We start from the raw sequence: 13,434 nt of genomic DNA on the forward strand, positions 1-13,434 counted from the left end.
TACTGAATCTATTGCTAAGAGGTACTGCTGGCAATTGCTCACCATTCTCCCCATTTTCCCTGGTGGCCATCCTGACTGGCTGGCCCGTCCTACCCTTAGAGGGCTTGGCTCGTAGGTGCCCTGATTAAGCATAGAATCTGGAGGGATGTAAAAATAGTTTAGGGCCCTGGCCTGAATAGAAGATCGTGAGTTTGCCAGTGCGCCCCAGCAAGCATGCTCCACGGCCCTTGGGTCTTCAAAATGAACAACAATACAATCTCCTGGTATGTTTTTTAATCTGCATCCTACCCAGCTCACCCTTCTCACGAATACAATTTTAGACTGTGCCTCTCGGGTGAGTGGTCTATTGCTCTTTAGCCAGTGTATTGTCTTATTTCTTAATTGTTCATAAGATTTCAATTGACCTTGTTGGAGTTCTGGGACACCGATCAGAACAGCTACATAGGGGGAACACTCAGGGGTGAGATCTAAATGGTGATGTACATTTTTCACCTCGCTACCAATCCGATTCCTCCTCAGAACTGGGCCGGCTAACTGGGATCGTCCCTGTAATTCTCCGTGGGAGGTGCCACTACTACCCTGCGTCTCTACCGGCACTATAATTCCTCCACTAGTTGTTTCGGACCTCAACCTATTTTGGCCCTTTGGTCGGGCTACCAGCCCCACGGTTGTTGTTACATTAGTACCTGTAAATACCGCAGGCTCCCCTCCTCCTCCCTCCCTCGCCAGATCTTTACCTTGGCCACAGCCCACTGTTTTGTCCTTGGTACCTCTCACAGTAGTAATTTTTGAGGATTCAAGTGTCTCAAGCCTGTTCTCAATCGGCAAGAGTCTCATTAATATGGGTTCCAAAGACCATGTCATATGGGTACCTATTTTTGACCAGTATTCATCATCAGTCTGTGGCAGTCCCGTAACAGTTTCCTCCGTACTACCGCCATTTGCTACTGGCAATATTTGGTGGGGGACATCAGTTGTTGTAGGGCCCACCTTTGGGCTCTCTCCCAGTTTACTCAACTTGGATACCTTGGGGTTCTTCCCCTTCTGTTGTGTTCCTCCTCGCTTCCTCTTTAAAATTGCCCCCTGTGCGTGTTCCTGGGGTTTAGTGGGCTCTTTATGGGCCACTGCAACACATGTGGTATGTTTTTTGATGGATTTTGCAGTGCTTCCCCTAAAAGTAGCGCAGGATGTGAAAAATCTCCATCAATAATATTAGCTGGATTTTCATCTTGCTGCAGACTTGGACTCAACGTGTGAGAATCAATAGAAGGAAGAGACTGGGGGTTTCTCTCAGGTGAACGAGCATTCATTATCCCCCCCAGTGACGACCGTTTAGAAAATATGGAGTTCATAGAGAGTCTGCGGTCAGTGATGGCTATCTTGTGTGCTATCACAGATGTAGCCCTTATAATAAACTGGTCCAAAGTTCCCGCAACATAGCCAGCTCCGGCTGCTTTCCTTCCTCGTCCCTCGCGGGTTGCCATTACTTAAATTAGTTTAATAGCAGTCACAGTATATCCAGATACTAAGCCAATGTCCACTTACTTGCGGGACAGGATGTCCGTTGGTGATGAAGATCTTAGAGAGAGGGCCCAGCTCAGCCTCTCTCAGTCTCGAACGGGCTCAAACGGGCCCACCCGCACACGTCCCGCGCAGCGGGTGCCGCGAGACGCTATGAACTGGCTGGGGGAGGGGCTGATGCGCCTCAGCTGGCGAGGCGTGGCCCGATGTCTGCTGGATTCAGTAGTCCTCAAAAACAGCAAGCCCTCTATCAACTTGCACCTCCTGCGACACGGAGATCTCAGCACTCAGAACAGCACTGTACGTCTCTGCATGGTGACTCACGTAACACGAGCAGTCCTCCTCCGGTCCATAGACTGTGCTGTGATCAAAGTGGAAGAAATAACCTTCTCAACCCACAACTTGCGTAGGCGTAATTGCACTTGCGGTTTACTTCTGTTGGTATTACTGGAGTGCTGTGTAATGTATGTAAAAGGTTATCCAAAAATAGATGAAGAGTAGATTCAGGTGATATTCCAAATGATAGTTTATTTCCAAGAATTCCAGCATCAACACGGGAGCACCACTGTTTCTCAGTCAGTCAACAGCTTACTGAAGGACAGAACCGCTGAGGCTCTAAACCGGAGATCATCCTCGAGAGATGCATCTTCAAACATAAACATATGTTTGAAGATACACTCTCTCTCGAGGATGCAAACAGTCGAACGTGCATAACATGGAACACCATTACATAACAATAGCATCACATAAGAATTGAGCTCGAAGAAAGACTATACCTTACATCATCTCCCTTCCTATAATAAACAAAGAAATGAATAGCGCCATACAAGAGTTAACCTGGAAGAAAAACTATACCTTACATCATCTTCCTTCCTATAATAAAAAATTGGAAAAATAAAAATAATCCTTAAGCCTTGTTGGAATGAAACAAATATAAATTGGCCTAACAGGTTCATACATTTCACTTGTATTAGAAGACATTTGAGAAAACATTGGTGTAAAATGCAAATCCGTACCTGCTGACGAAGTGGGAGGTAAAACAGGAAAAGAAAGTAAGTTATGAGGATGATCAGAAAGTGTACTTAAAGAAAAAATTAGAACATACATCATAGGGGAAATCAGATTTGTAACAAAGAATTCTTTTAGCTATAACCATGAAAATGTTTGAACCGTGAACATTTTTATAAAACCCCCTATCACACCACTACCCCTTCTTTTCAATAAAAACCAGACCCTTTGAAGTCTTCAGAGTCCTTCATAGAAAATTGAAAAGAATTAGAAGAAACATCAAAATTACTTATTTTGCAAGTTCCTGAAATAATACGCTTTAAGCTTAACAAATCCTAAATAAACTCCATGCACACATTCTACTGATGCCATGTGGGAAGCTATACATCAAAATATTACTTACAATGAAAAGTTCTTGCAAAACCTTTAGCATAAATTTTGTGGACACCCAATAAGAAAAAATGTGTGTTCCAAATAAAACCCTTAGGTTTCTAATGTTTCTATAGTTGAACAATTTCTCCCTGCAGAGACTCATTTGAAACTGAAGGTAATTCTAATGTGTTAATACTAACATATTGCATATCAGATTCTAAGGGAACCACATCAAACCCTGAAAAAACATCATGTTGATCATGTTGATCAGCATTCTCAAGTGTTGACACTGACCTAACATGTACAGTGGGCCTAGCCCTGCACACATTACTAAAATGACCAAACTTCTGACAGTTTGTACACTTTTTCCCTAGAGCATTGCACATGGGATTGTTACTTAGATGTGTTCTTGATCCACACCTGAAACAAAATGTGTTATTACCTCTCTGCTGAGGTTTACCAATACTATTATTAAATGAAACAGCATTAACAGAAACATCATTCTGCACAAGGTTAAAAGGGGAAACATTCTCAAGCATAATACTCTTTGAAGAAACAATGCTCCTTTCGATACTTTTAGCCATATCAACCACCTCAGCCAATGTTGGATCCCTGCAACTCAAGATTCATTCTTGAATTTTTTATGGCAACAACCATAAACAAATTTGATCCCTGATGTAAATGTCTAGATCAGCCCCAAAGTTGCAGTCAGCTGACATGTTCCTTAAAACTGAAATGAAGTCTTCTACGCTTTCCTCTTGGTTTTGTTTTCTCTTTCTAAAATTAAAACGCTCCAGAATGACATTCGGAAGTTCCAAAAATGTCCTATTAAGTCTTTGAATTGCATCTCTATAAATATTCCAGCCTTCGCCTCTTCCTGAAGGTGGAATTGAAAGGGGTAAGTTATCGTAAACTTCTCTGCCAGCCCTCCCCAAGTGACTATAAAGGATAGCAAGCTTCCTTTTAGGAGCATAATCCTCTGCATCAATTGCCACTAAATAATTCTCGAAGCTCCTAAACCAAGTTTTCCACGGTTCCACAGGTTTTCCATTAACAGGTAAAAATTTGTTCAGAATAATTACCTGTTGATTATTAGCCATTTTTTTTTAAATATTTAAATAAATTACCCTGACAATAAGATAATTTGTAAATATGCTAAAATATACTATTCAGAAAATTTAAATAACTTTTGTACTCTTCCTTTTAGCTTTTAACTGCAGATTTGAAAATGTTAAATGTCTTTAAAATGCTGAATGTCTTTTAAAATGCTGTATGACTTTAAAATGTTAAATGTCTTTAAAATGCTGGATGCCTTTTAAAATGCTCAAGAAGATGTTTCCAATCTCCTTAACAACAAAGTGCTTCACAACGTTTTTGCAGGAGCCAAAGAAGTGCAAGCAGTCTTTTAAAATTCCAGTCTTTAAAATGCTGAAAACAACATTCCAAAATCACTCGTGAAATGTCAATTACAAACTTGCATGTAATGCCAAATGTTTTTTTTTTTTAAATGTCAAATGTTTTTAAAATGCTAAATGTCTTTAAAATGCCCAAGAAGATATTCCCAATATCCTTACCGGAAATGTACTTCACTTTTCATACGTAAACGAAAACTTGCACATACCATTTCATTTTTAGTAATGAAGTATTTTAAGCAGCTCCGTTTTATTTGAACGCTAGCGCAACGACTTTCAATTGAAATATTAATTTAAACTAAAATTAGTCGTGCACGTAGCGTCTCTCCTTTCAGATTCGGCTTACGAATTGATTTCTTCTGTCGCGTGATGATGTCATCACGTTCAAGTCTCGCGTTGTTTACCGGTTCTGTGGAGTCGTCTTTAATCACGAAAAGCCACAAAAATAAATATCCGGATGACTGTAACTCGTATTCATTTCATTCAAAAAGGTACGTGAAATCCACTTGTTTTCTTAATAAAACAGCAAGGTGGGGCAAGTTGATCCTTAAAAGTCAATCCTTCCGGACCAGTATACGCTTCTAAGGATTTAGTGAAGATGCCGAAAATATCCAATCCTGTCGCCAAATGTAATGTATGTAAAAGGTTATCCAAAAATAGATGAAGAGTAGATTCAGGTGATATTCCAAATGATAGTTTATTTCCAAGAATTCCAGCATCAACACGGGAGCACCACTGTTTCTCAGTCAGTCAACAGCTTACTGAAGGACAGAACCGCTGAGGCTCTAAACCGGAGATCATCCTCGAGAGATGCATCTTCAAACATAAACATATGTTTGAAGATACACTCTCTCTCTCGAGGATGCAAACAGTCGAACGTGCATAACATGGAACACCATTACATAACAATAGCATCACATAAGAATTGAGCTCGAAGAAAGACTATACCTTACATGCTGCTTTTTTAAACTGGGCACGGTTGTGCTCTTTAAGCGGGGAATAGGGCTTTTCCAACAGGGAGCAGGCAAAAGGGAGGCAAGTGGGGCACACAGGACAGGGTCACAGGCAGCACCTGATCTAATCGGGCCACCTCCGCAACGCCGCTAAGGGCTCGCTCTCACGGTGGCCGCCTGCTAATGGTGGCCGCGCTTGCCGCGGAGGCTGCCTGCCTGCGACGAGACTCTTCCGTTAAGCGGGGGGCCTTGGAGCTGGTACTAGTACTGCAGCTGCTGGGCTTTGCGGCACCCGTTACGGAGCAAAGAGCTCGCCGCTCGCTACTCCTGCTTCTGCTCCGGTTTCTGCTCTACTCACTGAAAGCCTGTGACTATGTTGTGGTCAAATTAAGTGCATAAATATTTCAGTAGATAATGCATTGCCTTTTGACTGGTGTATTGTGTTGACTAGCCTTGCTGTAACCTTTTTTCCAGTCAGTCAAATAGCTTTATTCTGTTTAAAAATATGAACCATAAAGGACAATCAATAAAATATTTACAGGGCACTTGAAATCAAATGCTTTCCATAAATTGATTGAAATATGCACTTGCAGTTAATCCTCCTTCAAACAAATACGGGCAACATAGATATAGATCGTTGAAGAAAGGTCTGATCTTCCTTGATTGCTAAACACATTTGCTACTGAAGTGCAATTAAAAATAGTGTGAAGTTGTTGCAAATATAAAAAAAGTTAATTGCTTCCACAGCGAAATGATATAACCGGTCCTAGAAATAGTATAAAAACCACAAAAGAATAACTACTTAAGGTACTTTGTTTGGAAATTACATCACAAGGACAAACAGGTAGGGTACTCTTCAGGTCATGCTCTAAAGTAAGGCGACTAATAAAGTATTTAGATAGAATCTTGTTAAAACAAATCTATGTTGTGGTTTAGTGGCTATTGTAATATATTGCTAGATGCCACAGTGGGTTAACAGGGGGCATGTCTGATATTGGTCACTTAGTTTAGGTCAGTTGACTCCCTAACATTCATTGGTTGATTGTTTAGTAGTAATTTTAAATCTCTTTTCTTATTCCCTGTAGGGTTTCAGGTTCTTCAAATTACTTTGGTATTCCCATCTCATTGCACATATTACTAATGTAGGCAAGCCATGGTATTTTGTCTGCTGAATCGAACTTTAGACAATCGCATACAATGCCTCCGTTTAGAGCAGCAGCCGCCTTTGACCAAATAGAATGCCATAGCAAAAAAGACAAAAGTTTAATTTGGTCTTCTATATATAAACCTCCTCCAATACCAGCTTTATTTTCCATTTCCATAATACAAAAAGTCACAGCATTCACATATGTAGTACACTGCCACACCGCAGTAGGTAACTCCACATTGAATCATACAATGAACATTGAAAGCATTGAATGCATTCGCTGAGATTGTCTCCCCCACCCTCCAACCGGCTTGGCATCAGTAACTGCCTATCTATGTAAACAGAACACCCAGACCATGCTTTCCAACCCCACAGAAATCATCTGTAATCTGAGAAGGTCGATTTGCCCCCCTCCAACTCCCCCAAGATGAAATGTACATAAGAGGTGGAAGAGCTTGACCGAACCGCTAACATTCTTTTGAGGCAACAATTTTCTACAATCCGTAGTATATTAGCATTTAAAGTAGCCAAATATTCCTGTTCCCTAACAAGCTGCTGACACCATTTTGCTAAATATTAGCTGTCGTCTACTCCAGGGTCTCCATGTCAAGCCTCGCTTTAAAACTATACACTGCTGAAGTTGATTTCATGCGGTATAACCTCCTAATTTCTCTGAGATGGCACCAATTGTTCCAATGATATCAGTAGTTATTATCTTTCTCTCATTTAGAAACTGGGGGCTGGATCTTGCCTTTGGTGGGCCTAGTATCATAGTGAATGTTTTACTGCTATTAACGGTCCGCTCTAGATTAACCATAAAAATCCCAAAATTATCCAAGAAACATTGCAGTCCGGTCCCTGTACGAGCCATCAGAACTGAATGATCCTACCTCGGGGAAGATCTCTAGCCTTTGTCTATAGGAATGTTTTGATTATATATATATATATATATATATATATACTAGCACCCCATCCCGTCGTTGTCCGGGTATGAAATAGAATGTGTGTAATGTGTGTATTTGGCAAGGGCAATTTATTTTAAAATGTCGCGGTAGACAAAAATTTTTGTTTCATTAGAATAGGGACGGAGAAGGCCCAGCTGCAGCCCTGGTTGATGTTAGCAGGCGCGTGTAATTGGTGTAGTGATCCGCCGCCTGAGCCCGGCTACAGCTCTGGTTGTTGTTAGCAGGCACGTGTAATGTCGTTGAATGAGAGAGTTATCAGCCGCGGGTAAATCCGTTTAATGAGAGAGTTGAGTGACAGCGAGTAGGAGAGGCTGCAGTAATTGTCCCCGCAGACACGCTCATTTGCATGTTCCCCCGCTTGAGTCCCAGATGCAGGCCTGTTTGATGTTAGCAGGCGCATGTTCTCCCGCTTGAGGCCCAGCTGCAGCCCTGGTTGATGTTATCAGGCGCGTGTAATTAGTGTTCTGATCTGCCGCCTGAGCCCGGCTAGAGCCCTGGTTGATGGTAGCAGGCGCGTGTAATTTCGTTAAATGAGAGAGTTCAGTAAAAGCGCGCAGGAGAGGCTGCAGTAACGTTACTTACCAGGCCTCCAGGTGAACGCGTTTGTCACGGCCCCACAACACGGCCACAGCAGACGATCTTCTGATTAATGTAGGAACCACATGGCATGAAGGGCTGAACGTACTACACGCCCCCAGCGTTCCTCACGCCCCCAGCGGGCCCCTTGATGCGGCGCAATTGCGTTCACATGGCATGAAGGCCGGACACACACGCCCCCCAGCGTTTCTCACGTCCCCAGCGTGCCCCTTGATGCTGCGCAGCAACGTAATTGGCGCGTGTATGTACGACTCACATGGCATGAAGGGCGTTTGTCACGCCCCCAGCACACGCCCACAGCCCACGATGTGATGGCCGTACTACAAGCCCCCAGCATTAGTCACGCCCCCAGCCCACGCCCACAGCACAACGCAGACACGCCCACAAGGGACTACTTTGCTGGCACGGTTCTTTTACCTTTTAAATGTATAGAGGAGTTGGCCTAACGGCTAAGGCGCTCGACCTCGGACCTGGGGATCTGGGTTTGAATCTTGGTAACGACGCCAAACATCCTGTGATTCTGTGCAAATCACTTAATCTCCCCGTGCCTAACAAAAATGAATGTGTGTCCTTATGTAACGTAACTGGTGCTATGTAAAGCTCTCTGATACCTGATTCAGTTCGGGTCATATTCGCGCTATATAAAACTCTGCAAAAAAAAAATATATGGTGGCCGTCTGCATAGCCTATGTCCTACTGCTGCAACTGCCCTTTCCAACGCTGTAATGGGTGTTGTGATTGGTGCTGTGGTTACTGAGATTACCCGCCTCAAAGGTTTGGGCTCTCTCTTTATAATATTAGTATGGATGGATATATATATATATATATATATATATATATATATATATATATATATATATATATATATATATATATATATATTTGTATAGTTTTTTATATATATTTATAGTTAGTTATATTTATATATATATATATTTGAATTTGTATTTGACATTAACATCGCATCAATTTAACTGACAAGTTCATGTACAATGCATATTTCAATATTTAATATGTAATATTAACAGGTACTTAACCGTGATTCATTACTGAGCTTTATATTTCAACTCCTAATTGAAAAGATTATCTTTTATACACTATGATGAAAGGGAGTGATTTGGTCGATTGAAAAGGCGATATGAACCTTGGGGAAACATCAGTACTAGTAGTTTTTTCACTATGTCTATACTTAACCCTAACATGTGACCTGATTTACGTCAAACACTGGCACTTTAAAAGAACGTATCAGCAATGTGAACACTGTCATGTGAACAAGGCTCCTCGGAGCCGAAACGTCATGCGGCTAACTTGCACTAAATAAAGAAAACAGCACCTTAATCTGGTCCGTGCCTGCTTGGTCTGTGGCGTGGAGGATTCCTGGTACACGGAAAAGAAACGCTGAATCTTGGATATATATATATATATATATATATATATATATATATTAACCCCTATTTCGCCAATGAGATCCTAGAGAGTAGCACTACTTATACAATCAAAGGCACTCCATAGATCCATGAATGGCAAGCATATAGATCCTTTTTTAGCCACAGAGTACTTTAAGTTTAAACATTGTGACTTGGTACCAAAAGCCATATTGAACATCACATATGATATTTTTGTCTTCAGCCCACTTTTCTAAGAGTGACAACAGAATTCTCCCGGCAATCTTTAACCGCATCGATGCGGCACATTTTCCCGCTTTGCGCTAACGCTAAACGGGATCCTATGCGTTCATGACGAGCTCAGCTCGTCATGAGTGTATGAGAGGTGTACCTCATGACGAGCTGAGCTCGTCATGAGCGTCGAAGGTGTTAACACTTAATCAAGTAGGAACTAGTTTCTGATCTTGTTTCCTTTTTAAAAAAATGTAGAGCTACAACTGATTGGCTCCAGGTGGACAGCAGGCCCTTACTCCTCACACCATTGAGACCGAAGAAGGGAGTCCACAAATCTAAATTTTATGTTAACATATCTAGAGGAACCCCATCTGGGCCTATTGCTTTCCCTTTTCTGTTGCTTTTAATAGCATTGGTAACTTCCACTAGCTGAAACTCCATGAGGTCTGATCTTACCAAATGGTCACAACGTTCCATCTTCGAGAGCGTGTAGTATTCTACTCTTTGTAGAGGGTGACTAAATAGAGGGAAAATGAGGAACCCATTCTGTTAGAGGAATTACGGTTTGAAAAATGTGGGCTAGACTGAAAAAGGGAGCTTTGATGACTCTCAAACGCTGTATTATTCCTATGTTTGCTACCGTCTGGTAACGCCTCCCAAGCCTTGTCTCTAATAGCTTTTTCCTGTTTAATGAGAGCATTTCTATAGAAAAGCCTACAGCTTTTCCCAAATTCAGCATTTCACAGAGTATTAGTAAGTGCATTTTTAAGCGCACAATGCCCCTTTGTGTAGGCCCTGTCAAACTACTTGTGTTTTTGATTGGCCTTTAGATGTATGTCTTATAAGTAAGTGTTGCTTGAATTTTATTTGAAACTAAACCATAGGAGTGTATTATTAGATCAATTTCTGCTCTTTCATCTAGGCAGTTGCCCTAAAGTGCCTTATTTTCATTTATAATAGCCTCTAGGAATTATTCGGTAGTTATTTACATTTTACTGCAAGGCCTGTTTCACATCCCAACCTCTATGCCTGACTCTTGACTTAACTTTAGTATCTTCTCCCTCCCACAGGCTGTAACGATTGTGGTCACTCCTACACCTTGGGTGAAACAGAAAGTCACATATGTTCATCTTAAAATGTTCAGTTACAAGAATGTAATTAATGACACTAGTTGTGCATTTTCCCACAAATGCAGAGGATAGGATGTCCTCATAAACATTGCGAATAAAGAGAGTCGGATATTTCCCCTCTGCATTTGTCAGACCATAGACCTCCTTCGCTAGTAATTTGCATGTGTGCATTTTTAAATTCCCTAACCAGACAATATAAACATCTCCCCACCTCCCCCCAAGAAGATGTATGACAAAATTCAAAACTTTTTCTAGGGCCAAACTACATTCATTCTAGTGTAGTCAAATAAGTTGTTGGAATAATTGATAATTAAGAGCTTCCAACCTCAAATAACATGAACTAATAAAACTGAGCGGACAAATGTTTATTTGTAAGAATCCCTGGAAGGGTAGTGGATATCATGATGGCTAAACCTCCCTTCACCTTCGGTTGTCTAGTTGGAATTCAGTTTGTGCAATATGATGAATAATCATCCACATAGAAGAGGCTCAAGGCCCATGGTTCTTGAAGGCATAAGGTTGGTATAATTCTGGGTGCAACCTACCCAATCAGGCTTACAGAGTTTAGACCACAAACCAGCAACATTCCAACACACAAACCTTTCCATTTTCCTCCTTAACTACTGTACTGCCAGTGCAAGGTGTGACTACATCAGTTACCCGAAGGGTGGATTTACTACCTATGGGGCTGGATAAAGAATAATTGCGATTTTCTGTTAGAATTTCTACAAGTAGTCTTTTTTAAAATACATTTTATGTTGAAATTGACTGACCCATTACATTTCTTCATTTGCAATTAATCCTGTAGTTGTTTGAACTTCGCTAGGTATGTGATCTGTCATTTCCATGATTGTTTATCATTTATGACTTTATCAGGCACAAGATTTCCTTTTTAGATTACATTATATCAGAATTGAAAACTTGTATCATGGTGCGAAAAAGGTCCATCAGGATGTGCCATGAAAATCTGTCCCAAGTTCGATATTATGGAGAGCTTAGCCTCTGTATGTACACAAAAAGTGGGGTGGAGTGCCAATTTATTGTTTTCAGGTTCAGGGTTAAAACGTACTGGACAGTAAGGGATTACATAATAATGTTAGTATCAAAGATTAGGCTGAAGTGTATTGCTCAAGTGGGCTGATACCTGCAGATGGAATAAAAATGGAGGCAGACCACACACATAGAGCAAGAGTAAGTGAACCTTTTATCACTAGGAGAGCACAAGAAACGAGAAGAGCAGAGGGAAATGAGCGCATAGTACTTAGTTGTGTGAGTAGGACATGTGGATAAAAGAGTGGAAAAGCATATTAGATAAACTACTGTTGTGTAACTCTTTTCTGTGTACTCATGGCTTGCGGGGAAGACATCAAAAGTTACATCATGTTGGTTTTCTTTTACTGAGTAACCCACCATCTTTATGTAAAAGGGAAGGATATTTGATCTCTGTTTTAGCTCCTATGCCGTGGCTCCAGTACTTAAGTGCTGGCTTGTTTGAGTCCCTTTCACTCACTCACACCATGCCAGATGATGGTGCATGGTTATAAAGCAGTGCATGAGAGAGAACAAATAGAAAACTTATAAAGAAGAGTGAGGGATAGTGGCAAGAGATTTAGGAAAGGGTTTTAACAGACTCTGGTTCATGGTGAAGATCATTGGAAAACAAATTGTGGCCTGGAGATAGAGGCCAGAAAGGACAATCTCAGGACTGTATGTCATACTAAAAGTAAACTAAGTAAATATAACATTTACTAAATTACAAATTGGAACAAACTCAGGAAGCTGATAGCTTAGCTATATAAACTAAAGAAGACCAATTAAATCTTCATTTCACGTTCAGTATCAATACATTAACTCATAGTTTGAGAAACAAATGTAAGTACTGGCTGAACAGTACAGCACGGTAACTGTTACACTTCAGGTCAGAAGATTTTCAGCTGTAGGGACACTCTGAGGTGAAACAGCTGCACACCAAATAGGTGGATGAAGTACGGAAACAGCAGACTCACTACTGTTGTTTAGTTTGTTGCTCTGTGACTAAGGCTTAGATGAAGAGAGCACAGCCAGGAAGTCATGTTGCGTCTGCTCTTGTCGATTCAGAGAAAGTAAGTCATCTTAATTTGCATCGGTTGATTAAAATTATTACAAAAGAGAAAAAAAAAGAGAAAAAAATTTCTCAGTTTCTTATATTGATAAGAGTTAAGAAATGTTTTAGCATGTAACTTGACAAATGCATTATCAGTTTCGCTTAGCCCTATTAATTAATTTAAACACTTATGTATCTGATCTGATTGAGTGTATAGACACAAGGTTCGAATTAATCAGTTCTTGTAGATTGGCTAAAGATTATCGTGTGCTCTCATCTATAATAGATTTCTATCCCTCATTTGAAACGTTAGCCAAAATTCAGAGACATCCAATAAAATACACGTTCAACTTCAATATTCAGTATTTGTAATTCAGATTCGATAGGAGAATTACAAATTCTAAAAATACATCACATTCAAACACATTGTGGAACTTAATAGCTAAATAGTGATCTCTTTGTCAATTAAGTTCAATAATACTCTTCATATCCACTAACACCCTGAGCATTAATAGTCCATGTCCTCATTTTCTGCTTACAGGGGTTCATCATTCGACTGCTTAACTGCCTCCCGCATATATTGCAACAATGACTGACTGAACTCCACAGAATCGACAAGAGCGTTCC

General features: G+C 40.7%; 1 protein-coding gene across 1 annotated transcript in view; it reads left to right on the forward strand.

Annotated features, from left to right (window-relative positions):
• The window catches only part of ATM (ATM serine/threonine kinase), a 1,424,234-nt gene that overhangs the window by 56,254 nt on the left and 1,354,546 nt on the right, over window positions 1–13,434 (forward strand). The gene's annotated exons all lie outside the window — the stretch shown is intronic.

Source organism: Lissotriton helveticus, chromosome 8, assembly GCF_964261635.1.
Source record: "Lissotriton helveticus chromosome 8, aLisHel1.1, whole genome shotgun sequence".
NCBI classification, from domain to species: domain Eukaryota; kingdom Metazoa; phylum Chordata; class Amphibia; order Caudata; family Salamandridae; genus Lissotriton; species Lissotriton helveticus.